Source organism: Panulirus ornatus, chromosome 2, assembly GCF_036320965.1.
Source record: "Panulirus ornatus isolate Po-2019 chromosome 2, ASM3632096v1, whole genome shotgun sequence".
Lineage (NCBI taxonomy): Eukaryota > Metazoa > Arthropoda > Malacostraca > Decapoda > Palinuridae > Panulirus > Panulirus ornatus.
This window is the reverse complement of record NC_092225.1, coordinates 85,362,817-85,390,342: the sequence shown is the minus strand read 5'-3', so window position 1 is coordinate 85,390,342 and position 27,526 is coordinate 85,362,817.

Sequence of the window (27,526 nt, the reverse complement as noted above, 5' to 3'; positions counted from 1 at the left end):
TCTAAATGGTTTACAATTTTGTCCTGAATGTTGGTTTCAAAAGTTTTCGAACTATAAACGGCAAGCTAATTGGACGTTAATTTTCTGGCACTGACTTGTTACCTATTTTGAATATCGGTGTCATATTGGCGATTTCTATTCATCTGGAACTTTTTCTGTAGCAAGTGACTTATTGAAAATAGCATTCAAGGGTTTAAGGAACTCATTCTTCGTCTCTTTTACTGTCCTCGGATCATACTTATAATACCTATGCTCATACTTAGATTTCCTTGATTGCTGATACTATGTCAACTTTTATGTCAATTTGCTGAAGAATGTTCTCATCTCTTATCACTGAAACTGCATTTGAGACAAGTTGTTTCCTAAATCGTAAAAAAAAGTTGCAAAAGAATGAATATTTTTGCCATGGCTTCGTTGTCTTGAAGCAAGTCACCGTTTTCCGAAATTAATGGACCAACTGACCAGGTAATGACAGTCTTGATTCTGACATTACTGTAAAACTACTCTGGGTTTCTTTTGCTATACGCTTCATGGTTTTTTTTTTTCAATTCAAATTTACATAATTTAATCTCACTTACGTTGGTAATCGGACTTTTTTAAGATTTTTATGTGCCATTTTGTTTAACAACACGGCACCTTCTTTACTTCATCGTTCCACAACCTTAGCTTCTTTTCGAATAAAGAGCGCATGCTACGCTTTGTACCGACTGCTGCTTTGAAAGTTTTACTGAAGTATTTCCAAATTACTTTCATCTCGTTTTCATCGACCACACCATCCCAGATTTGCCTGTCAACAACCAACCGCAGATAAATAGATCCTGCGTCGATTATCTTTTTCGCTACTTTCACGCTGACCAATGTTAGATGCAGTTTTAAATGTCATCTGAAAAGTAATTTGTCGCTGATCATCGGCATCAAACTTTTCTCCAAGTTGGACGTTATTAAGGCAATCCTCGTCTGTAGCTAGAACTCAATTTGTTCTCGTCGTGAGCGAGTTTCTGTCATCCAGCAAGCAACTTTAAGTACAGTCCGCGTCGCGAGCTACTGCAAGGGGATTCCCTCAACTCAGATACCGGCATGTTACAATCTCGCTCATGACAGACTTTTGCTTAGCTGATTAAAAAGTCCGTCATTTACCAATGGCGCGCGTGCGTTTGTGTGTATGTGTGTGTATGTGTGTATGTGTGTGTGTGTGTGTGTGTGTGTGTGTGTGTGTGTAGGGATGGGGGTGGGGCTATAAACTGGTGTTACTGTTGCTTCCGCACGAAGCTCATCTTTGATTTAGTCACCGGATTATGATGAGCTTTGACAAAGAGAATGACACAACCGTCTATTATATCATCCCTATCACCATCCAACAGCGTAACCTGGAAGTGCGTATTGGACGAGGGAATACCTATATCTGATATCTGACTATGATTCAGAACGACTAATCATAGTTTCCCTCTTCGTGCAGTTATCATTATTGTAACACTGGGAATGACACAGACGGTGATCATCGTGAAAGATATTAACACATACGTAACATTGCTCCCTGTCACCATTACAAGTGTCACAGATCAAGACGTGGTTTGAACACCGCAGTACCCCATCACTGCCGTACGTTTGTTTCGCATTTCTAAAAAATTTCTGGACGTGAGTTTTTCCTTTCTTCCTTTTTTTTTTTTTTTTTTTTACTTAAGTACGTGTGTTTACCACAAGGTACAAACCTTTTAGCGAGGGGTGGAGGGAGGTGGGTGGAGACGACTATCAAATCAACAACATAACTTTTCAGATAAAATCACGAAGACGATCGGCGCTCGAAGTAAACTCTACACCATCTTCTCATAATGGCGTGGCCGTTTATATGTCCGACTCTCTGCAACCGAAATAACTCCGAAACGGCGTAACGGATCTAAACTGAACTTTGTACAAATGTTGGTTATGAATAAAGCACACAGTCCGAACACTCCTCAGGTGTAGTACTTCCTAGAATACAATACTTTTCTTCTGTTTGTATTCACATAATTATATACTGGACTGTGCTGGCCAGTATAGGCCACAGTGACCGAACAAGTCACTAAATGAATGGCGGTGTGGAGAGGAAGGCAGTGCAAAGAGGGGGGGGGGGGGTCCTGGTGGGGTCTGGTGGGGGGAAAGGGACAAGCGGGGGGCTTGGGAGGCTGGGAGAGGGCAAGGTCGTGTTGGGGTTAGGAGTCTGAGGAGGGGTAGGCCATGCAGATGGTGGGGGCTGGGGGAAGAAGACGGGAATTCTAGGAGGGGGAAGGGGGGATCCAGAGAAGGGATGGCTGTTGGAGGAATGGGGGTTGGGGGAGAGGGCCATGCAGGGGGTAGGGGGGTTGGCTCATAAGAGGGGAGGGGGTCGTGCGAGGCATGGGTGTCATGGAAGGGCTGGGCTGTGGAAACGGTGTAAGGGGTTATATGATGGAAGGAAAAGTTTGTGTGGAGTACATCAGGACAATACAGCGCCCGAAATGTTGGAAGCTACGAAGGTACATTCCAGGACGTGGGGTAGACGGTAGTCAGCCTACCAGTAAAACACATGAAGCGCTAACACACAGGCCTGAGGTATGCCTCCAAGAGGCAGAGAAACAGAACCTCTTTACGTGTGGAATTTGCCTGTTGTTGGTTCACCAGCGAACACCCGTCCTCCGTCTTCCATACAACTTACCATTCGTGTTCACTGTATCTACTCAGGTCTGATAGAAAGCTCACTCTCTCTCTTACTTGCGGACTCATCTTCAAGTTTCTAGCGACTCCTACACAACGCTGAATGATGACAACACTGGAATCTGCAGCCGCGACCATAAACCAGACATGATAATAACTATTAAAGTGCTATACCCAGTCTGTAAAATACTCTATGACAATCGCACCATTCTCATGTAACAGCGGCACCTCATTATGAAGACCATAATTTCAGTTATAATTGCCATTATGGTTGAGCTAAGACCATTTCAGTAACTTCCAAGGCAATGCGACAGAGGCAAACCTTATGGCACTCGCGTTTACCAAATTGTAAACAGATGGGAGGAAGAGGTAAATAGAAAAGATATCAAGCCACCAGAATACTAACACCGATACAGGAATATCATCATTTAAGGCGTTGTGGCGTTATTTAGGTCGCTGCACGAGAAATAATACATGCGCGAGTAAATGAGGAAGCTAACATTTCACAGCAGCACATGACTGACTGCCTCCTCTCAAAACTTGTGAGTATTCACAATAATTTGAGCTCCGTGTGTGAACGGCCGGTAAGCTCGTAAAACCACTAACACAACTTTGTTTTAAACTTCTCGATATTGGAGTTCGAGTTTGAATGCCTCCCCCATTTTTCTTTGCCAACAAAAACACCAACTTAGAGTTAAAACGATGAATAATCCACACAGAACAAACAACGGCCGGTCAGTGATTCTGTAATATTATGACTCACACGACGGGCCTGGCTGCCACAGGGACATGCACCCCACCTACTGCTGCCGCCGCTCCTGGCTTAGACTCCACATGGTAGCTACCCAGCCCGGCTGCTGTGAACGCCAGGAGCCAGGAATAGTGTTACTGTGGGATTCTACAGTCATTTCTAATGCTGCTCGGGTAGGATCTTAGGTTAAACAACATGTCTCTTGCACCCCTAAGAAAAACATAATCTAAGAAAAGTTTACACACACACATATATATATATATATATATATATATATATATATATATATATATATATATATATATATATATATATATATATATATATATACTTTTTCATGAATATTCGCCATTTTCCGAGTTAACAAGGTAGGGTAAAGAACAGAGGATTGAGCCTAAGAGGGAAAATCTTCACTTGGCCCCCTTCTCTGTTCCTTCTTTTGGTAAAAATAAAAACTGGAGGGGAGGATTTCCAGCCCCCCGCTCCCTCCCCTTTTAATCGCCTTTTACGACACGGAGGGAATACGTGGAAAGTACTCTTTCTCCCCTATCCCCAGGGATAATATATATATATATATATATATATATATATATATATATATATATATATATATATATATATAACTGTTGAATTTGTCTTCCTTCTCATTACAATAGAAGATCTTCCTTGCTCTTTTGTGTGCAGTTATTAATACATATATATATATATATATATATATATATATATATATATATATATATATATATATATATATATATGCAGGCCCTAAGAGAGATACCTTTAAAGTAGATATTTTGATCAGATTCTATCACTTCGCACACTAACCCGACCCCAAAAACTCTACACCTGCCAGCCTTATGATCAAACATATTCAACAATCATTCAAAATATTTACTGCATTTCCTCTTAACCTCACCTCTGTCCGTCACCCCCTCCCCATTTGCACCCTTCACCGATGTTCCCGTCTGTTCTCTTGTTTTTCGCACACTGATACACTATTAACTTCTTTCCAAAACATTTTTCTATTCTCCCTAAAGTTTGCTGATACTCGCTCACCCTAACTCTCATATGCCATTTTTTTCAACCCCTGCACCTTCCTCTTGACCTCCAGCCAATTTTCTTTGTACATCTCTCAATGATAATATAAATATATATATATATATATATATATATATATATATATATATATATATATATATATATATATATATATATATATATATATTCCTATGAGTCCAAGAGCAAATTTGTGATCCTTTCCAAAGAACGACATGGCACAGGCAAATCCCAAATCATGGCCGTTTTGGTAGGCAAGTAAGCAGGGCAAGAAACAGAAAGTCAGTCATTAGAACACTTCGTACATGTTATCCCGAATTCATTGGCGATCAACTCTGCATCATCTGTGATACTGGGAATAAACTTTAGTATCCCAAGCATTTCTTTGACTCGTCTCATCATAATCCTACGAGGGAATGTTACGACTTTCAACCCAAACAACCACTTGTCCACAAAATGTTGTTGGAGTTACCCTACTGTGAGAAGTTGTTTAATGTTCCTAAGTTGTTATAAACTTATTGATGAAGTTATCAGCCCTAATAATACTGTCAGAGAAAGTATTATCAGAATACAGTAACTGTTGAAAATGGTTAATAATACTGTAAGGGAAAGTATTATCAGAATACAGTAACTTAAAAATGGTTGTACGTCCAATATTTCCTGTAAAGACTGTAATCAGTTTTACATTGGTCAAACTGAAAAGGTTTTTGGTGTCAGGTTTAAACAACCTGACAACAGTGTTAGGTATGGTCTAGACTCTAACGCCAATATCTGTTCACCTTACAGATTTTCATCATTATACTGACTGGAACAATGCTGAGGCTGTCATATACAATAACCCAGTAATTGATGCTGTTGAATCATCTCTTATCAAACACAGTATGGGTACCAGGATGAACGATAATGTTGGAGAACTTCATGGGTCAAAACTTGTACGTTTCCCATAAGTTAACTTCACTTTGTAACTTGAGAGAGGTGGGGTGGTTGAGGGAGCTTGTGCTGACCCTTTACCTGCTTCTTAAACAACATGCCTGACCCTAACCTCAGGTTGTTGCTATATATATATATATATATATATATATATATATATATATATATATATAGAGAGAGAGAGAGAGAGAGAGAGAGAGAGAGAGAGAGAGAGAGAGAGAGAGAGAGAGAGAGAGAGAGAGAGAGAGAGAGAGAGAGAGATTTAATAAGACTGCCTTGAGTAGGGCATTCAACTCTCTTTGCGGAAAGACAGAATCATAACGGTCATTCCTCGTGTAACCGGTCTCCACCAGAAACTATGGGAAGCCGCAGCCAGGCGCGGGTTATGGATTCAAGCCTTAGTGGCTGGGATACACGCTGACAGTTCACGAGATTTGTGGTCGCAATAATACTTGTAGAACAGGGGGAGAGATGACGTGATGCCTGGATAATTAGTATATGATTTTACTGTGGCTAATAGAGAGACGGAGGAAGATTCACTCAGCAAGTCGTACTTCTTATTGTGGCGTATACAATCCCTGCAGATATCTATGCGTGTGACATACGAGAAATAGGAGTGCGGCTTCTACACAACAATTCCAGTTTTTGGGAAGCAGATTTTATGCTGTTCATCATGCAGGGGTTCCAGGATAGTGGAGGACTCGGTTGTGTCCAACATGTTTATGTTGCAGCAAGGGATGAATTTTTGCTTCCTGGAAACTGACCATTGAGAAACGAGTAACATTTGCAGATACAGGGTAAAACTGCGTCTTAGCACTATTGAATGTAACCAGGTTTTCCCCACTCGGTAATCCTGTATAGGCCGGAATTAGGACAAGAGTTAAGTTCAGAGAGAGAAAGAGAAACAATTATCAAAGTGAGGAAGGGAAAGATAGTGAGGTGAGGTACGTCTAGTGGAATCATTAGGCTAAGAGCTAACATAGTTACAATTTCAAGAGAAAATGTCATTCATGGAGAAAAGAAAAAGAGCAGGCGATAGGACAGACCCCCTGAGGAATGCCAATGACGACAAAGTAAGAGAGAAAAGTCGCCCCATCAACGACTATTTTGTTGGAACGATTGGAGAGGAAGCTACGTATCAAGAGAACCGAATAAAGCAGAAGAGGCGAAGAAAGTAAGTTTAGAAAGCGAAGAGGTTTGCCAACAGCTTGTCAAATGCGCCGGGGATATCGAAGACTACGACAAAAGATTCATCAACATACTCGCCAGAAGACCAGAGGTGAGTCATACAAGAGAGATCGCCAGTACACCTTTCACCACGAGAGCCGTATTCGTAATTAGAGAGAAGGGAATGGGATCCTGAGTTCGAGAGAAAGAGAGTAAGGAGAGTTTCAAAGACTTTCGAGATGTCAGAATTGAGTACAATGGGGCGCTAGCTGGAAGGGATAGAAAGGATCTTTTCCGTTTGTTTGTTATGGGATGGGATGCACCACAGCATGATTCCAAGAAGGCACATCCTAACTTAGGATTGGAAGAGGTACGCCATCTGGGACATTACGCCTTATCCACGTGAAGCTGGGAGGCACTTGAAAGACCCTGTGTCAGGGATATATAGATGGCATAGGTTCAACAGGAGGAGGATTACACCCTGTTACTACTGATGTGCGACCCTGTGATCAGTAGTTACATCTATGGTCACCTCTGCTCTCCCTACTTTTTTTTGTTGTTGTTCAAGTACTCACTAAACTATGACAATGAAGGAAAACACAACGGATTCAGTAGACAATGTGACCCAATTTCAAGCCGAGCTTCCTGTTCATGTTCCTGTAAGCAAGAAGAAGCACTTGGTACTGCAGGTGATATTGGTATCAGTAATTTGCTGCAGTACAGCTGCCTCCTACTTCTGCTACAACGGGGATAAGCTTCACACAAGTAGTATGGAGTGGACAGAGCGGTAGCTCATGTAAGCGCTACCTTCCTGACTTTTAACGACCATTCAAGTACTTCCCGGAACCACGATACGTCCTCGGTGTCAGAAGGGCTGGTCTTGCTTTCTTTCTCATTAAAACTAAGGTAAGGGGGTCCGCTTCTTTTTTACTTACTGACACTATACACCCATCATCTTCCTTTGTCATCTCCTGCCTTCACACTTCTCTCATCCGTCCATTCAGTTTCCCTTTTGGATTCTTTTTTTTTTCAATGAAGCTTTCGTGCTGTTGGGAACCTAATGTCCCTGACTGTAGCCTGTAACAGAAGAACGGAGCAGCTGTTGTTGCTGGAGTGGGCTCCAACAACACGTTGCTCTTGATATTTGAGGTTATCTTCTGTGGAGTTCAGGAAGGACATGGTGTCGCTGATGTGGTCCTCAGGGAACAAATATTGCCAGTGACAGGCGGTAGTTTCAAGACGTTTGCTGCTGTTTCTGTTCAAGCTGCAGGGACCAACTGTTTGTTGTTCTTCGTACGGCTGTTCTTCTCAAAGAGTCCAGACGCCAGCTGCTGTCGTTGGCGTGGCATTCAGAGGCCATATGCTACTAGTAAACCCCGGGACCCAGCTGCTGCTTCAGCTACAGACCCCCAGGGACCAGCTGGAGTCACGGACGAGGGAACAGACATTCCTGATGGTGTAGGTTCCAAGTACTGTAATACCTGTTCCTATTACAGCTGGTGAAGGATACATCGAGCAGCCGCGGCTGATGCTCTAGCTTCCAAGGAATAGTTTCTCCCGTTGCTGCAGACCCTGAAGATCCGCTCTTAATGCTGATGTAAGGAGTACGGAACAGTAGCTATGAATGAGACAAGCTGCAGTTATGGTGTTGACAAATGGTGGAGAAGAAACTCTCTGTTACTCAACAACAACGAAATGAAATAACCAGAATATGGAGCTACCAGCAACAAGGGTAAATCCAGCCGCAAAAGGGAAGATTTCCAGAAGGAGGCAGAGGTACTTGTGTCATCCCAGTACCAGCGAAGCCAGTAGCCCAGTACACTCCACATCATCATCCTCCTTGCTACTGTACTATTCCTCCTGGTTATAACACAACGTAACACCAGGTCATGTTCTTAAGCTCTTCGACAGCACGTAGGTTAGCCAACTCCCAGAGAAAAGGTCTTGCAAACAAAGACGGAATATATTACGTCACGCCTCTCGCCTGATCAGAAAACAACAGGCAACAGTTATATATAATTTCTCACGTATACTAGTTTTGTATAACCTGGTTGATAACAGCCTCCTGGTGAGAGAGATCTAAGTGACTGATGGACTTGTGCCACAACCCTCTAGGTTGACAATGATGCTCTGACTGCTCACACACACACACACACACACACACACACACACACACACACACACACACACACACACACACACACACACAAACACTAGGTTCTCACGTCATACTGGTCGGTGAAGTCATTCTTTACACCGGAGTAAAAACATCCCCGTTAAACTGATCTTATATTCATTTCGTTTATAATCACCCCGAAACCAATTTCTGTGAGAGTCTGGGTATTAAACATGCCCTTCGGAAGGCTCCTGCAGCCCAAGGGTGCTCTACTTTGAATAGCAGGGAAATGGAGACTCCTTTGGAGTGACGAGTCCTTGACAAGATTGTACTTTCAATGATACAGCCTCGTCAAAGGTAACTTTTCGCAGTTTAACCTCAAGCAGGCGAAGCCCAGTAACACACACCAGACTCAAGTACCACTACGTACCACATGCTCCTTTGTATTACCACTGGTGATTGGTAACCACTTGACCATGATGGTATGACTTTTGAGCGGGTCGATACGACCATGTTTTCTTGCTTCCGCATCTTTTCTATGCATACATAAATTATATATATATATATATATATATATATATATATATATATATATATATATATATATCATCTCATCCTCAACACTAAAGTGACTATTACGACACTGTGACTAGCCAGAGAACCACCACATACCATACTCTGTGGATGGCTGCCTCCAGAATCAAGCGAACATGGCTTACCTAGATCGTCTGTATAGACCGAGACCATTACTGAAGACAAACATCTTTCAGGTGAAGACGGTTGAGGGGGCGGAGCAGGGAGGAGAAGGTCGGGTGTCACTCCTGGATCTGAAGGGCAACCTCCAGCACTGCTTCCGTCACCACAATGATCCGTGCCTCCTTGAGGGACACGATAACCATCACTGCCTTACGATAAAAGCTTCAGTTATGTACACACATCTGGATATCTCTTTCTGTACCTCTAGAGGTAAAGTCTTGGTGAATGAGGACATATATCTTCATCGTTTACACCAACCTCCCTTCCACCCCCCACCCTCCCCCGCCCGCGGACTGCACGAAAGATATTTCTCATCATTCTACGATGCACGCCTTCCCACCCCCACCCCACAACCACCGTACAATGAAGGCCCAACCCCCTCCCACCACCACTACCACCACCACGAAGAAGCTTGGATATAATGGGCCATGATTAAAGGTTCAAGAACGAAAAAAAATTCTGTGTGTAAGTAACATGAATGATCTACAGCACACATCTACCCCTACTGTGACCGATATTTTCATTCATATTTACCGAGACGTCTTGCTCGGATACAGAAGGATGGAGTGGCGGATCATGATATAGAGACAGAGGCCACGAGAGAGAGAGAGAGAGAGAGAGAGAGAGAGAGAGAGAGAGAGAGAGAGAGAGAGAGAGAGAGAGAGAGAGAGAGAGAGGACAGCTGGAGGGAGCCAGACGGAGAGTGTTTCCCCGGTGGGTTAAGACAATCTTCCTCCTTTTGCCACCCGGCCGCCAGCCGACGTTCCCAAGAACCCAGGATTCGGCCGGCCAGAATCACTGGTCAAATTACATGTCGACCGACTCGGGCTGAATCACGCGTCTAGACAGCCCAGATTTATCTCATTAATACCTATGGGAAAGGAGAGAACCTTACCATCCCGGCCATATTGCATGCACTCAATAAGCAATCAAAGAGATATACATGAAAGCAGATGTAATGATGCGAGGCAAGCGGCAGTCGCGTAATGCTGAGCGTCTGGTGTATGCTTGCAAAACACCAGGTTCAGGAGAGCAAATATCAATACTTCAGGAGGATCAGCTCAGCAACTGAGGTAAGGTCGGCAAGCACGTGTGTTGACATATATATATATATATACACTCTGGAATATTACTTACAACATACATCTTTGTCCATGTCTGCAGCCATCAAAGGGATGCTTTTACAGAAATATTTCCGTGAGTGCGCGCGCGTCACCCCTATTTGTGATTACTATTTGTGTGTGTTACGAGAAGACAAGTTTCCTTTTATTTCCCCTCAGCGCTTCATATGCCCTGGTTCAGTCCACTGACAGCACGTCGCCTCGTGTATACCTAGTCGCTCTATACCTTGTGTACCTCACCCCCTCCTGCATATTCAGGCCACTCTCTCTCTCTCTTACCGTCATTTCTTACTTGATCGACCCCTCCTCACACCACGTACTGTCTTCAAGAATTCAATTTCCCACATATGCACCATTTTCTACTCTTTTCTATTTATGGCCCCCGTCTTGCATCCACACCGCACAGTCGAAACGACTGTACCATCTAGTAAACCCATCTTTGCCCTCACAGACAGTAGTGACCTCTCTTTCCACACACTCCTGGACGCATCCAGGACGCTTGCATCCCCCAACCCTATGGTTCACCACACCTCCTGGAGTTCCATCTGTTGCCATGTCCACTCCCAGGTGTGTAGAACCACCCACTTCCTCCAAGTTTACTTCTTTTAAACTCACTCTCAAACCAATTTGTACCTCCAACTTGTTAAGCTTTTTTTTATTGTAATCATATTGGTTCTCAACTTCCTCCTTTCATACACATACTCCCGAACTCAGACGCCAGCTTCTGCAGTTTCTCACTCGAGTGTGCCACCAAAGTCATGTTCTCTGCCAACAATAACTGACTCACCTGACAGCACCCACTCACCCTTAATGAGTGCTGACTCTCCTCCTCTCTCTAAAACCGTCGCATTTATCTGCCTTGCCATCTAACCATGAACTCTTTGAGCAGCGATGGTGACATCATACACCCCTGGAGCAGATTCATTGCCTGGAACCTCCTCTTACTACTTGCAAACACCCCTTACTCTCTTGGGAAAAACTCCTCATTGCTTCTAACATCTTTCCTCCTACACCATATGTTCGTAGCACCTTCGGCAAAGCATCTCTGTCAACCCTATCCCATGCCTCCCCAGACACCGATATGTCACACACAAATCATTCTTTCTCTAATTATATCCCACACAGATTCTTTAAAGCAAAAGCTTGTCCACACATCCTCTACCACTCCTGAAACCATATTGCTCCTCCCCAGTATGATGCGCTGTGCACCTCCATCATCCTCTCAATCACTATTCCCAGGTATACTCAACAAACTTATCATACCTCATGAGCTGAAACGTTCACTTTCATCCTCCTTGATTTTATACAGTGGCACCAAACCAGTATTCAGCTGATCCTCCAGCGTGTCATCCTGAACCAAGCATATACTTAAAGACACAACAACTAGGAAGAACCTTAGTTAATGTAGGCTAATCATTCCTTTTTTCAGGAGGCTTGCGGCTGTGGTCTCTGATTCATAGTTACATTAATCTGAATTTTATCCAAATTCTTGGTTTTCCAGATTCAGAATCATCAGGAGATTTGCCTGCCTTTATGACTGGCACATGGTCTCACATGGTCTACAAATTCTAGAAATTCCAGAAAAATGTTTCATAGAAATTTCTTTAATTTGGATAATACATCAACCACAAAGTACAAAAAAAATGAAGTTCAATATATATATATATATATATATATATATATATATATATATATATATATATATATATATATATATATATATATATATATTCCTATGAGTCCACGGGGAAAATGAAACATGAAAAGTTCCCAAGTGCACTTTCGTGTAATAATCACATCATCAGGGGAGACACAAGAGAGGAATATAACAGTCCGTTGATATACGTCGAAGAGATGAAGCTAGGCCGCCAAATGGCGTCCTAGCCATTGTGATCCTTTTATATATATATATATATATATATATATATATATATATATATATATATATATATATATATATATATATAATATATATATATATATATATATATATATATATATATATATATATATATATATATATATATATATATATATATATATATCCCTGGGGATAGGGGAGAAAGAATACTTCCCACGTATTCCCTGCGTGTCGCAGATGGCGACTAAAAGGGAAGGGAGCGGGGGGCTGGAAATCCTCCCCTCTCATTTTCTTATTTTAATTTTCCAAAAGAAGGAACAGAGAAGGGGGCCAGGTGAGGGTATTCCCTCAAAGGCCCAGTCCTCTGTTCTTAACGCTACCTCGCTATCGCGGGAAATGGCGAATAGTATGAAAAAAAAAAAAAAAAAAAAAATATATATATATATATATATATATATATATATATATATATATATATATATATATATATATATATACATATATATATATATATATAATTTTCCCAAGCAAAATAATCTGGAAGTGTGAAAACTTTCAACAGGTTATGCAAACCTCAGGCGTTTGGGTGGCTTGACAGCTGGTATGTAAATTGGGTATTTGGTAAGGCATAACCCTCACTGCTTCTATTTGGAATTATAGTTTAACGACAGTTCTGCAGGAGACGCTGACCACACAAAACGAGGATGTATGGGAATAACCAACACAATGATGAAGATATATGGGAATGCCCACCAGGAAGACGAAAATAAATGGGAATACTATACATGATGGCGGAGACATATAAAATACCTAACTGAATGGCTAAGATATATGGAACTACCTTATAAATCACTACCTTTTTTTTCCCATCCTAACCACCAACCCCAAGGTAGGCTTTCAGCCCGTCAGTGAGAAACATCGTTACAACCACTTCACTGCATCCTCGTAGACTCCATCCATCCTCCAGCAGTTTATCCAACCTTCTTAATCCGCATTTCGTTGAAAATTTCCTAAATACCATCTTTTTTCATCTCTTCCTCGGTCTGCCTGCTGGTACTCCTCCAATCAGTGTCCCGTGACATGCTATCTTGGGTGTTCTTTTAGTAACCACCTCAACTAGGCTAGTGCGATTCTCATTAGCGTGCATTACACTTCTTTCTAACTTCTTTATCAAGTATGTATTCTCATATATTCTTCCCCTAGAGGACTCTTACCGGCTTCATTTCTGCCGCCACCAATCTGTTTATATATATATCCGGTGTTGTTACTGCGATGTCTATGTTTGAGCTCCGTATGTTAATATTGGCACGAGTATTGAGCTGTAAACGCGTCTTCTGTTGAAATGTGTTTCTTTTACGACAATAGGTATCACTTACAACACTGCGTGCTGTATTCTTTCAGTAATGTCTGCTTGAATGATACCCTGTAGCTAATAGTTTCATTCCAAAGTATTTGTGTTGTTTGTAATATCATCAACTTATCCCCCCAGATAACAATGACACCTTGTTCATCTTCAATCCACTATCATTTAACACTTTCTCCTTATATTTCCGTTGCTTCATCAAGAGGTTCTCTACTCGTCTCCCACTGGCAAATATCATGAGTTATGACTGGTGATCCTTGATGCTGGTTGACAGTTCTGATGATCTTATCTAAGTGCTATGAACAGTTGTGGGGACAATACACTACCCTGTTTCACTCCACTAGGTACGTCTAACCATTTTTCATTTTTAGCAGATAAATCTACATATCCATAGAATAAAATTACATTATGTTGCTTTCAGTAGCTGGCAATTTACATCATATGCTACTTTTAAGTACCTAATCGAAAGCTTCCTTGCAGGTTAACCTCGCTGTCACACTGAGGACCCTGGTTGGATTCTTGGGGTACCCAGTGGTAAACAGTTAACATTAGTATATACAACGTAACGTCAAATTCCCAAGTCTTTCTCCTAATTTGCCGGACTGCAGAGATCATGTCCCTTGTTCCTCTGATCCTTCGGAAACCAAGCTACCATTCCCCGAGCCTCCCATACCTCTAGTTCCTCTCTCTAATATTCTCCTGTATATCTTGAAGATATGTGGAAATACCCTGGAATATGGTGAGGATCGAGGGGATTGTCCCCTTCCTCCTAGAGAAAATTTATACAAATGGTGAAATCCATGGGAATAACTTGCAGGTGGGGGAAGATATATACATACACGAGGAAAACCACACAGTGATGATAACAGAGAATATCCCACGAAATAAGACAGTGAAGATGTATGGTAATGCTTATATTATGGTACAAATATCCTGGAATATCATACAAAATGTTGAAGATATGCGAATGCAACTTTCAAAAACAGGTGAAGATATTCGGGAAAGCTCAAGAAAATGGTGGACGAGGAAGAATTTCCTAAAATAAACGACGAAGACAAGACAGAAACATCATACGAAATGGAGTTATGTGGCAATACCTTTATATGAGAAGATATATGGCAACAAGCCTATACTATTACTCATATACACTCATCATCGTTACTCCATTCCTAAGTCATTGTGGTGGAAGAGGTACAGAGCCCAGGTGATATCACCCCAACCACACTTCTTTGCCTTTTATCATCAAGCTAAGTTCAGTGAGGTTGGAGTGAAGCATGAACTTCCACTCTTACAAAATCGCTTCTTACTTTTTCACTTTACAAGATAAACTAAACCATCAACCGAGACCAAAGATCTTCTCTCATACACAAAACACTTCCACGGCTTCCCATCCCCAAATCAGTCCTCAATCATCATCTGGAATCACTATCCCCCAACCAGATGTCGTACTACACCTTTCCATCTCATCCGTGGCCTACCTCTCCTCCTGTGCATTCCAGGTGTACTATATCTTTCCATCTCATCCGTGGCCTACCTCTCCTCCTGTGCATTCCAGGTGTACTATATCTTTCCATCTCATCCGTGGTCTACCTCTCCTCCTGTGCATTCCAGGTGCACTATATCTTTCCATCTCATCCGTGGTCTACCTCTCCTCCTGTGCATTCCTGGTGTACTATATCTTTCCATCTCATCCGTGGTCTACCTCTCCTCCTGTGCATTCCTGGTGTACTATATCTTTCCATCTCGTCCGTGGTATACCTCTCCTCTTGTGCATTCCCGGTGTACAACACCTTTCCATCTCATCCGTGGTATAGCTCTCCTCCTGTGTATTCCTGGTGTACTACATCTTTCCATCTCATCCGTGATCTACCTCTCCTCCTTTGCATTCCTAGTGTACTACATCGTGTTCGACCATCCCGTCATCTGCCGTACCATCCACATGGGTCGAGCACTGCCGTCCTAAAAGAACTTCATCCATGCGTCGAGCCTAATGACTTATTAATCCACCTATATTATCAATACGCTGAAGAAAAATTGTTCTTATATACTGATTTTGGATTTCCGTCTCGTATTCTAAGTTCCCTCGCAGCGATGATCTTAAGGTGGAGTCACCAATGAGTGTAGGTTACAAAATAGACTCAAGAGAAAAAGTTTGGTTTGAGGACAGTTACAATTGGTAATGTTGTGTAGAAGTCAAAATCTATCAGGCAATAGTGTTCAGATGAAGGATACTGGAAGATAAGATTAATCCATACCAGTAAACATGAACGATGAAAAAAAAAATAATTGTGGATATCAAAGGAGTTCCAACCATGAGCAATATGAAATGAAGTTATCAAGGAAAATGGGATTATTTCAAAATGTGAGACAGAGGACCAACCTGCCAGTACTGACGAAGAGATTCTGCCAAAAGGCAGAGCTAACGTGCAGCATTCACCGCACGTCTTGCTTGACTGGTAATATCTTGTCTGAGCACGCACGTTCGCTCGCGTCATTCCTGGGTTCATCTGGAACTGACACATACCATGTGTCAAGTTTTCTTGTCAATGTTTCTGTAGTTGTTCCCTGCACGTTTTTTTTTTTTTTTTTACTTCTGCCGGCGGTACGGTGAACAGTCTGGCTACGTATCTTGCAGGTTTCTCACACATATGTCGATTTTCCGGGTATATTCCAGGGTTATTCTTGCAGGACAAATAACTCTGTCTCTTCCTCCTTGTTGTATTGAAAATATTATCATATATCTTTCCTTTCTTTCTAGATCGTTATAGCTCGAGTTCCTTCATCCTCTCATGGTTGCACTTCGAATGTTCCATCCCCTCGATTGTGTTCGTGAAGCGCGTCTGACTTCTCTCTTAACCTGTTTAAATCCGCTCTTGTTTGCGGCCATACGACACAACAGTGTTGGATTTTCCATACGAAGGTATTAAACATTTTCATTAACAGTTTCCTGTCTTGCTGTGATCTTCTCATTATCAACACTCATTACTCAGGGTACGTAGGAAGGAGATGAGGGGGAAATGGAAGGGAAGACAGACCAGGCTGACGGGTGGGGAGGGGAGAAGGGAGAGGAAACAAAACAAGTGGGAGGAAGGGAGAGAAAAAGGAAGAGGAGACAAAGCGGGAGGGGAGGTAGATAGAAAAGGAAACAAAGCACGTGTGAGAGGGGAAGGCCGTCAGGAGAGAAGGAAAAGAAGGCAGGCGGGAAAAGGCAAAGAAGCTGAGGGAAAAAGGGAAAGAAGGAGCTAGAATGGAGGAGGGAACAGGAAGAACAGAAAAAAATGGAGTGGGAGAAGGGAAAAGGAGGAGCGAGGTGGGAGAAGCTTGAAGGGAAGGGAAGGGAGAGGGGACAGAGGAAAGGAAGGGAACAGGAGAAGGCAGTTGAAAAAGGAGGGATAAGTAGGGGGAGGAGAGAGAAAGTAAGAAAAAAAGAGTGGGAAGAAGCAGTCAAATGGAAGGGAAGGGATGGAGTGGGGTGGAATACACGGTAGAAAGGCAGAGGAAAGTACGGAAATGGGGGGAAGGGGAGGAGGTAGGGCGAAAGGAAGAGAAAGAGAAAAAGAGGAGAGGGGAGAGGAGGAAGGGAGGAGAGGTTGAGGGGAGGAGAGGGGAGAGCGTGCGGTGGGGGCCGGACGTAGACAGTTGAGGCAAATTGAGTGTGGCCATTTCCAGCTGACCAGTGGCCGGGATGGACTCAAATTGTAGCTCGCCTATTCTCTATTCACCGACTCCCAAATTGCATGGGAAAGATCACACCGGATTATTTCTGCAGATAAAAGGCTGGAAATGGATGGTGGTCAATTTTCACATCAAATTACCTGGACTTTCTAAAGTTAAAAAACTTTTACTAATCATTTGACATTAAAGCACAATTTTAGGCCATCTTTTTTCCTTCCTCTCCCTCGTATGAAAACACCCATACAGACATCAGCACTTCAAAAACATCCACACTATACATGAAATAAGAACTGAGACCAGCATCGTTATTCATTAAATAAAACTATGAAGAGAGAGAGAGAGAGAGAGAGAGAGAGAGAGAGAGAGAGAGAGAGAGAGAGAGAGAGAGAGAGAGAGAGAGAGAGAGAGAGAGAGAGGCGAAGAAATATAGAGGATCAAAGCATGGAGTGTAAACAGCGAGGAGGGCGCGTGTGACCTGTGGCTCCGTGATAACACTGACCCCTCACACTTTCCTCTATCTCTCATTCTCTTTCCCTCTCTTTTTTATTTCTTTTTTCCAACCTTCACCGTAACTCTCCCTTGCTCCACTAGGAGGCGGGCTGGGCCGCAAGCGATGCTCTGGGGCTGCCAGATGGATAAACAAATAATGCCGCGGGAGGCGGGAGAGAGAGAGAGAGAGAGCAAGCCACAGTCCGTCTTCAACTGGAAGAATGTGGCGCCTTATTTCAAATTCCGCGCCCTTCTGCCAGACTGACCCGTGGCCTCAGGATCGCCTCGGGTGAAAATTAGATTTGAATGTGGCGAATCCTTTCCGTTTTGGTTTACAGGGGTGCGGACAGATTCCATTTTATTTAGGTCGGCGTTCCCCCTCTGGCCGGTCGGCGCGGCGCGAACGAACTCTTCGGCGCCGGGTTTGAAATTTGGCGGGAAAAGACGGCTAACACAGAAGGAATGAGAAGCATCGTGCTGGAAAGTGGGCTGGAGGCGTCTGAAACTCCGTCAAATGGTGCCGACTCTCTTCCATTTTGTAGTTGAAAAGATAGTAAGGCCCAAGGACAGTACCCTAAACCATGGAAATAGAATGGGAAGGTGCGGGAGCGAGCGGATATCCCTTAAACATGACCCAGAACGACACGAACTGAGTAAACGGTCAGACGACTTCGCTGGAAATGGTTAAATAGTGCACCGGGCGGGACAAGTCCATTGACGGTTTTCATCGCCACGATGCAGTCTGAAAGGCAACCTTCCATAGTCATTGTCAGGGAAGGAGATAAATAATTTTTGGAGTGTGCGTTGGAGCTGAAGACGCTTCAACCGACCACAAAGGAATGCCTCCAAGACAAAGACGAATGCAATAGGGACTAAGTAGGAGGGGGAGAGGTTGGCTCGGGGGCGGACAACTGTTGTCTCCAAGAGGAGGTCTGCATACCACTTTACTGACGTCTCACTTGAATACAAGGTGACGAGGGATGACGTTCCTCCATCCAATCCTCCTCTCCCGTGCCTTAGTTTCTCTTCATTATGTCACCAGTTCTCCGTGGCGTACAGAATTAATCTGAGTATAAATTAATCTGATTTTCCTTTTCTATTTCAAATATTCTTCAGGTCTTGCTCTTTGCTGGTCATACCAAGTCCTAAATATTGCTCGAGTGCATATCTACATTAATATCCAGTGCCTAGCATGTGGTCCATCACCTCCTTCTATCCATCATCTACCCTTACTCTATAATTTCTTTAAACATCTTCCTTCCTTCCCAAACTTATATTTGTCCCTCCGCCTTCCTATCTCTCTCCGATCCTTAAACTTCTTATATTCATCACATTACATTTCACCTCATTTCATTCCTCTTTCACACTGTTCAGTCTACTTATTATATTTCCTATCATCCTAATCCTTTTCCTTCTTACTGTGTTTATCTTCATGTTTCATCTAGTCCTCTCCACCTTCCACGTGTCGTTCCTGCTTCTGACTGTTCCCTCGTCCGGTCCCTCGCCATCTCTCATTTTGCTTCCCCTTTCTCTTACCTCGTTCCCCCAACTATTCGCTTCCACTCTCACATCTCTCAATTTGTCCCCCCCCCCAACTCCCTATTTGTTCCTCCCACTTTTCACCTTGATCCGTCCACCTCTCGCCGTGCTACCTGCTCTTCCTCTCACACTGATCCATCCACCTGTAATAGTACATCCCTCACGTCTCACCATGATGATCCGTTCACCTTCCATAGTGTCTCCCTCCACCACTCCATGTTCCCCCATTTTAGTTCTCAAAGCCATCCCCACCACACACAACCCCTATACGTCGCCTCTCCTTTCCATAAATGCTTCAGCAACCTCACCCACTCCCCTCGGTCTAAACCACTATTCTTAACTTTAGTCTTCTCACTCTCGCACCTCTAGAGCTCTCATCTTCCTGTGAACTCTTTCTTCAACCCCCTCCACTCTTTTCTCTCGTCCAGACTCCCACTCACCTCTCATTAGGTTCAATGCCCTTCCTCGCCACAGTATCATACAATGTTGTTTCCCCTGTCTTTTAGCACGTCTGCTCTTCTCATATCCCCAACTTCTTGGTCTTTCAGTTCTCATCCTGCTCTAGGACTTACCTGTACTTACCCATGTACAACTATCTCCTCTCTCTCTTTCTGCTCTCGTACTTACCTGTACTCGTCCATGTGCAACTATCTCTTATCTCCACTGCATAACACTCTCGCCCCTATCCTTGATATAACTATTTCTCCTTCCCGTTCCTAAATTATCTCTCGTTCCCTTGTAGGACAATCTCTTCAGCATTGGAAAGAAACTCTCCTTTCTCACCACCACGAACCCCCTCTTCACCTTGTGGGCTAACTTCACCTGCCTCCCAATTACTTTCCCATTCTTTCAAAAACCTTTTATCCCTTCCCTTATCAACAATCGTCTTTCATTCTCGTTTACGCTACTCCACTTCCAGTTTACAGTTTCCGCCTTACCTCTTACTCCTCCTCCATCCAGCCCTCTCCCCCTCTGCCACCACAAGTCCTGCCTGGGCTGGACCCAGCTCGCCTGCTTAGCACCTGTCCCCGGACTCTCATACTTTTCTCCTAACTCTCCTCCAGTGGTACAAGTTTCTCTGCCCTCTCCCTGCCGTTCCTCAGCAGGATGGAGTGGTGGAGGGGTAACATTTACTTTCCCTCCAACTTTACTTAGGTCCCCCAGCAGCCCTGTCTCCATCCTCTTCTTCACCCACTTGGTAAATACTGCCTTAACCACCCCCCCCCCCTCCCATCCCCCTAACGTAACACAACCATTGCCAACATTCCCTGCACTCTGCCATATATATATATATATATATATATATATATATATATATATATATATATATATATATATATATATATATATATTTTTTTTTTTTTTTTTTGCTTTGTCGCTGTCTCCCGCGTTTGCGAGGTAGCGCAAGGAAACAGACGAAAGAAATGGCCCAACCCACCCCCATACACATGTATATACATACGTCTACACACGCAAATATACATACCTACACAGCTTTCCATGGTTTACCCCAGACGCTTCACATGCCTGATTCAATCCACTGACAGCACGTCAACCCCGGTATACCACATCGCTCCAATTCACTCTATTCCTTGCCCTCCTTTCACCCTCCTGCATGTTCAGGCCTCGATCACACAAAATCTTTTTCACTCCATCCTTCCACCTCCAATTTGGTCTCCCTCTTCTCCTCGTTCCCTCCACCTCCGACACATATATTCTCTTGGTCAATCTTTCCTCACTCATTCTCTCCATGTGCCCGAACCATTTCAAAACACCCTCTTCTGCTCTCTCAACCACGCTCTTTTTATTTCCACACATCTCTCTTACCCTTACGTTACTTACTCGATCAAACCACCTCACACCACATATTGTCCTCAAACATCTCATTTCCAGCACATCCATCCTCCTGCGCACAACTCTATCCATAGCCCACGTCTCGCAACCATACAACATTGTTGGAGCCACTATTCCTTCAAACATACCCATTTTTGCTTTCCGAGATAATGTTCTCGACTTCCACACATTCTTCAAGGCTCCCAGAATTTTCCCCCCCTCCCCCACCCTATGATCCACTTCCGCTTCCACGGTTCCATCCGCTGCCAGATCCACTCCCAGATATCTAAAACACTTCACTTCCTCCAGTTTTTCTCCATTCAAACTCACCTCCCACTTGACTTGACCCTCAACCCTACTTTACCTAATAACCTTGCTCTTATTCACATTTACTCTTAACTTTCTTCTTTCACACACTTTACCAAACTCAGTCACCAGCTTCTGCAGTTTCTCACATGAATCAGCCACCAGCGCTGTATCATCAGCGAACAACAACTGACTCACTTCCCAAGCTCTCTCATCCTCAACAGACTTCATACTTGCCCCTCTTTCCAAAACTCTTGCATTCACCTCCCTAACAAGCCCATCCATAAACAAATTAAACAACCATGGAGACATCACACACCCCTGCCGCAAACCTACATTCACTGAGAACCAATCACTTTCCTCTCTTCCTACACGTACACACGCCTTACATCCTCGATAAAAACTTTTCACTGCTTCTAACAACTTGCCTCCCACACCATATATTCTTAATACCTTCCACAGAGCATCTCTGGATCAGGTGTTTGCTTTGAAGAATGTATGTGAGAAATACTTAGAAAAGCAAATGGATTTGTATGTAGCATTTATGGATCTGGAGAAGGCATATGATAGAGTTGATAGAGATGCTCTGTGGAAGGTATTAAGAATATATGGTGTGTGAGGCAAGTTGTTAGAAGCAGTGAAAAGTTTTATATATATATATATATCTTTTCTTTCATACTATTTGCCATTTCCCGCGATAGCGAGGTAGCGTTAAGAACAGATGACTGGGTCTTTGAGGGAATATCCTCACCTGGCCCTCTTCTCTGTTCCTTCTTTTGGAAGAAAAAAAAAAAAATAAAAAAACCGAGAGGGGAGGATTTCCAGCCTCCCGCTCCCTTCCCTTTTAGTCGCCTTCTACGACACGCAGGGAATACGTGGGAAGTATTCTTTCTCCCCTATCCCCAGGGAATATATATATATATATATATATATATATATATATATATATATATATATATATATATATATATATATATATATAAACACAGTGTTATTTGTACTACATATACATTCCGTTTTCTTCATTTCCTTTCTGTCCTCTATCACGTCCTTTCTTCTCCATCACTCCAATCTCGCACAAACCCACCTTCACCATCGTCTTTCGACCATGCCTCCGTCTTGTCTCCCTTCTCCTTACCCTTCCACCTATCCTCTCTCTCTCCGTCACCACTCAGTCCACTCTGTCACCCTTCTATCCACTCTATGTGACACTTCACCACTTTTCTGTCTTCTTACATACTTTCCCTCTCTCCACAAGAGGCGTGTGTCTACTCACCTCCTCCGACGTCACTCCGTCCACTCTCACAACCCACTCCCTCCCCCCCATCCAATCCACTCCCTCTTCCTCAATCCCCCCCCCTACACCCTTCCTCCCCCAGCCTCTTTCACTGGTCAATGGGTTTATGAAGGGCTGGGGGCAGCGTCCGGGCCGGGCTCAATAAACCACCAATATACTGGCATTTTCCCACTCGCTACCCCCGCCTGACCAGCGTCCGAAATGAGTCTCCTCAATGGACGCCTAAAACCTGACACGAAATTTTCAGACGCCTTCTTAAAGTGGTTGCGGGAATGCTTTCTCCTCGTGCGTACTGACACACAATACTGCTATGATTGTTAATAATTTCTTCTTTTTTTCCTATGCTAGATGCATGCAGTTCCTGAAGTTCATAACTGGTATCAACAGATGAAGTTTCAGAAATGTTCCCCAGTGTCACGCAAGCTCAGGTGTCTTCAGTTCATGGGTAACTTGGGCCTCTATAGCGCTCAACAGAATCCCCCACGGACGTAGAAGGCCGTCGCTTCCTCCGCTTACTTACACCGATGTAAACATTTCCAGAAACGCACGTGCAGGGACGTGGTGACGTGCAACATGTGGTGGCGTCGCTGAAGAAGACACGGGATAATTATACTTCTGTGATGACCCAAGTAGCTCACATTCAGTACGCATTCTTTTTTTAATCGAGAGCTGAGCAGGGGACACTACTACCTCAACAGGTGCGATCCCCACACAACAATCTCCATCGCGGGGGAACAGGATCCAGCATACGCCACGCAGCGCTCGGAAAACAATGTAAACCAGAGACTGATGAGTGAGTACTCCTTGGTCAACGTACCAGATACGTCAAGACAACTGTATAGTTTATCCTTTTGATACAAATCGTCATCTCTTCTCATGGAAAACCGACTATATGTAATGTGCAAGATACGTGATCGTATATGGATATCTAAATACATTACTAGACGACCATACGCATCCCTGAACTATAAATATACGAGCGCCAGCTAAAGGCTTTACCTGTATACTACTATGTGCACAGAGTGCATGCTACTAACGATTAACAAGCGAGTTGGACTCTGCCTCCAACCACCTATGTACACAGAGTGCACGATAAAGACGATAAACAGACATTCAATAAAGATATCAACACTATGTGTAGTGTGGTATCTGATGATCAGGTTTACATGATCATCAAAGTTGAGACCTAATGATCAGGATCACCGTACAAGAAGACATTAAACACATGGAACGGTATGGCCTCTGCGCACGATGACCTTACCTTTGACCTGCCCCTTGCGATTTGGATTATGGGTCACACCATCATGCCGTCGTGCTTAAGGACCACACCGTCACTCTCAAGAGGTCAGGTACATGTTTATACACAATGGTTTTTCGTCCGGAATATAAAACTACGAGGAATCTTAAATCCTGTGATGACACTGATAACCCAATCCTTTGTGGAATGTATCACATAATTCCTATTATTATTTCCTTCGACTAATGACCTTTGCAGACTCGAGCGATGGATCATGGAGACGTGGCCCATGTAACGGAATGTGAAAATATATTAATGTGACTATCACTTCTGCTGTGAAGCTTAGTCTGCGCTATAATGATGGCCACATAATGCTAACTTAATCTTTCACGGGCATTTCTCCTTATGTCATCTTTTCCTGTTCTACACCTTCAACAGTGGTCTCTGTTTCTGATCTGTTTATCCCAAACGGCTTGGAAAGGATCCAGTGGCCTGTTGCTTCTTGCATTCCTCTGCATTCACTTTGCGACCACTGGAGTACGATAATCCCCCAGTCTTCTGTAACCATGAGGCTGCATCAGTAGCCACAAGTGTCAAGTCCACATCTCAGGAACGGGAGAGTGTGTCTGCTGTGCTTCATGCTGTACTCTGCCTGTGTCATTCTTTATTGTCTCGAGCGCTAAACACAAAAATATCGTGCCCATGGATATTACACACACAAACACAAGCGCTCAGATAAAGCAAGCACAACTGCACAAATAAAGTTATGCTGGTGTGTGTGTGTGTGTGTGTGTGTGTGTGTGTGTGTGTGTGTGTGTGTGTGTGTGTGTACAAGAATAAAAACATGGTACGTATTTACAAAGTTAAGAGATGGAGCAACACCAGTGTAAGACTTTCTCCCACCAACACACAAATAGTAATCACATCTCTTGGAAGCAGGCCTTGGTGCATCCCAGTCTAGTGTAAGGAGAACGTTCTAACCCTTCTAACTGTCGCTCTACTGTCCCTCACTTTTCATCTCTCCAAAGTCTCAGCAAGTCTCCTTAACCATCATTTGCTCACACGCTTAGGATCCCAACCCTTTCTTTCTGATCACCAATATGGCTTTCGAGATGCAAGATCTACTGATGATATCTCCTGCGTGACAGAGCTCTTCTGGTCCTCCTCTTAGGGATTTAGATGCATCTTTCGTTGCAGTCCCTGACATCTCCAAAGCATCTGACAGTGTGTGACACAAGTCTTTAGTCTCTAAACTTCCTTCCTTTGGTTCTTCTTCTCTCCGTTCCCCAATGCACAGTTTCCTCTCGAATCAGTCCACTGCAGTAGTCGATGACTTAGTGACTTCCTCCTCTCACTCTATCAAGTGGTGTATCTTAAGGTTCGGTCCTATCGTCCACTCTCTCTCTCTCTCTCTCTCTCTCTCTCTCTCTCTCTCTCTCTCTCTCGTCTCTCCATCAATGATCTACCACCCTTTCAACATCTGATCTTATTCGCCCCTAAGCTGATGCTCCCTCTCTACATACCTCACCTCATTATACATCCCCGTCTCACTCTCATACACGAACTCTTTCTCGTACTGAACATTCGGGTCTACGCAGTATTTCCAAATGGGGGAGCAGAAGCCTGACTAAATTCAATACCTATAGCTCTTTTCAGTGGCACTCGCTTTCCTATGTTCAGTTTCAAGACACCGCAATTGATCCCCGCAAAAACATAAACACGCTGGGCATAACGATATCTTCCACTCTATCCTGGAAACCTCATACAATAGACACTACAACTGCTGCGAAGCGTCACGTGCAATGTGGGCGTCTATAACGTGATCTCAGAATAATCCTTGATAACTGAAGGTGTACAAGATTTTGCGGTTGGTAACCCTGGCTGTTCATTGCCCTCAAGTCCAAGTAACTAATCGACCAACCTTTCAAATCCAATTCCCTGAATAATCGGGTGTTGTATAGGTGCCGTAATGATTTCCACAGTGAATAGATATATCCCCCGGCTGGATATGCCCAATTTCAGTCCACTGACAATACGTTGCCCCCTGTATACCACGTCGCTCCAATTTGCTCTGTCCGGTGCACGACTTTTACCTTACAAACGCTCAAAATCTTTTTGACTCTAACCATCCATCTCCAATTTCATCTCCACTTTCTTGTGCTTTCCACTTTCGATACATATATCCCCTTTGCTAACCTCCGCTCACTCATTCATTCCACTTGTCTACACTATTTCAGCATACCCAGTTCAGCTCTCTTAACAATGCTCTTATTACCACACCTCTCTCTTACCATTATTTATTCGATCAACGCTCCTCACTCCATATATTGTCCTCTTAACATTTCATTTCCAGCACCGTCCTCCGTACAAACTTATCAATAGCCCGTGCCTCACATTCACACAACATCGTTGGCACAACTATACCTTCAAACATACCACCTTCGCTCACATAGATGGTGTCCTCTCTTTTCACACATTGCTCAATGCTCCCAGAACCTTCGCGCCCTCATCTACCCAGTGACTCCACATTTCCATTCGTTGCCATGTCCACTCCAGGTACCTAAAACGTCTCACTTCCTCCAACTTTTCTCTGTTCGAACTCACACCCAACTAACCTGTCGGGTTACCCTGCTAAACCTACTAACCTGGCTTTTATTCCATTTACTCTCAACTTTCTGCTCTTAAAAACTCTCCCAAACTCAGACACCAACTTCTGCAGTCTCTCACTCGAATCTTCCACCAGCGTTGTGTCATCGGCAAATAAAAATTGATCCATTTCCTAAGCCCCGTCAACCCCTACGAACAACATACCTGCCCTTCTCTCTAGGACTTACATTTACCTCCCTCATCACCTCATCCACAATTAAACAGTCACGGTGACACTACACACTCCTGCCGCATGCCAACATTCGCCTGGAACCATTCACCCTCCTCACCACCTACTCGCATACATGCCTTTCTCTTTTGTTAAAAACACATTATTGCTTTTAATAGCTATCCTCGCGCACCATATATCCGTAACAACTTCCACAAGGAATTTCTATGATCCCTATATTTTCTCTATAGGGGATCCACTAATGCAACAAACAAATCCTTCTTTTTCACTAAGTATTTCTTACACACACCTGATCCACACATCCTCTACCACTCCTGGAGCTACATTGTTCTTCCCCCAGTCTGATGCTCTGTAAATGCCACCACGCTACCCTCTCAATCACCACTCTTTCATACAACTTGCCAAGTACACTCGACAAACTTATACTTCTATAACTGGAACACCTATGTCCCCTTATCTTTACACAATGGCCATATACATACATTTCATCAATACTTATGCACCTCACTATGATCCATAGATA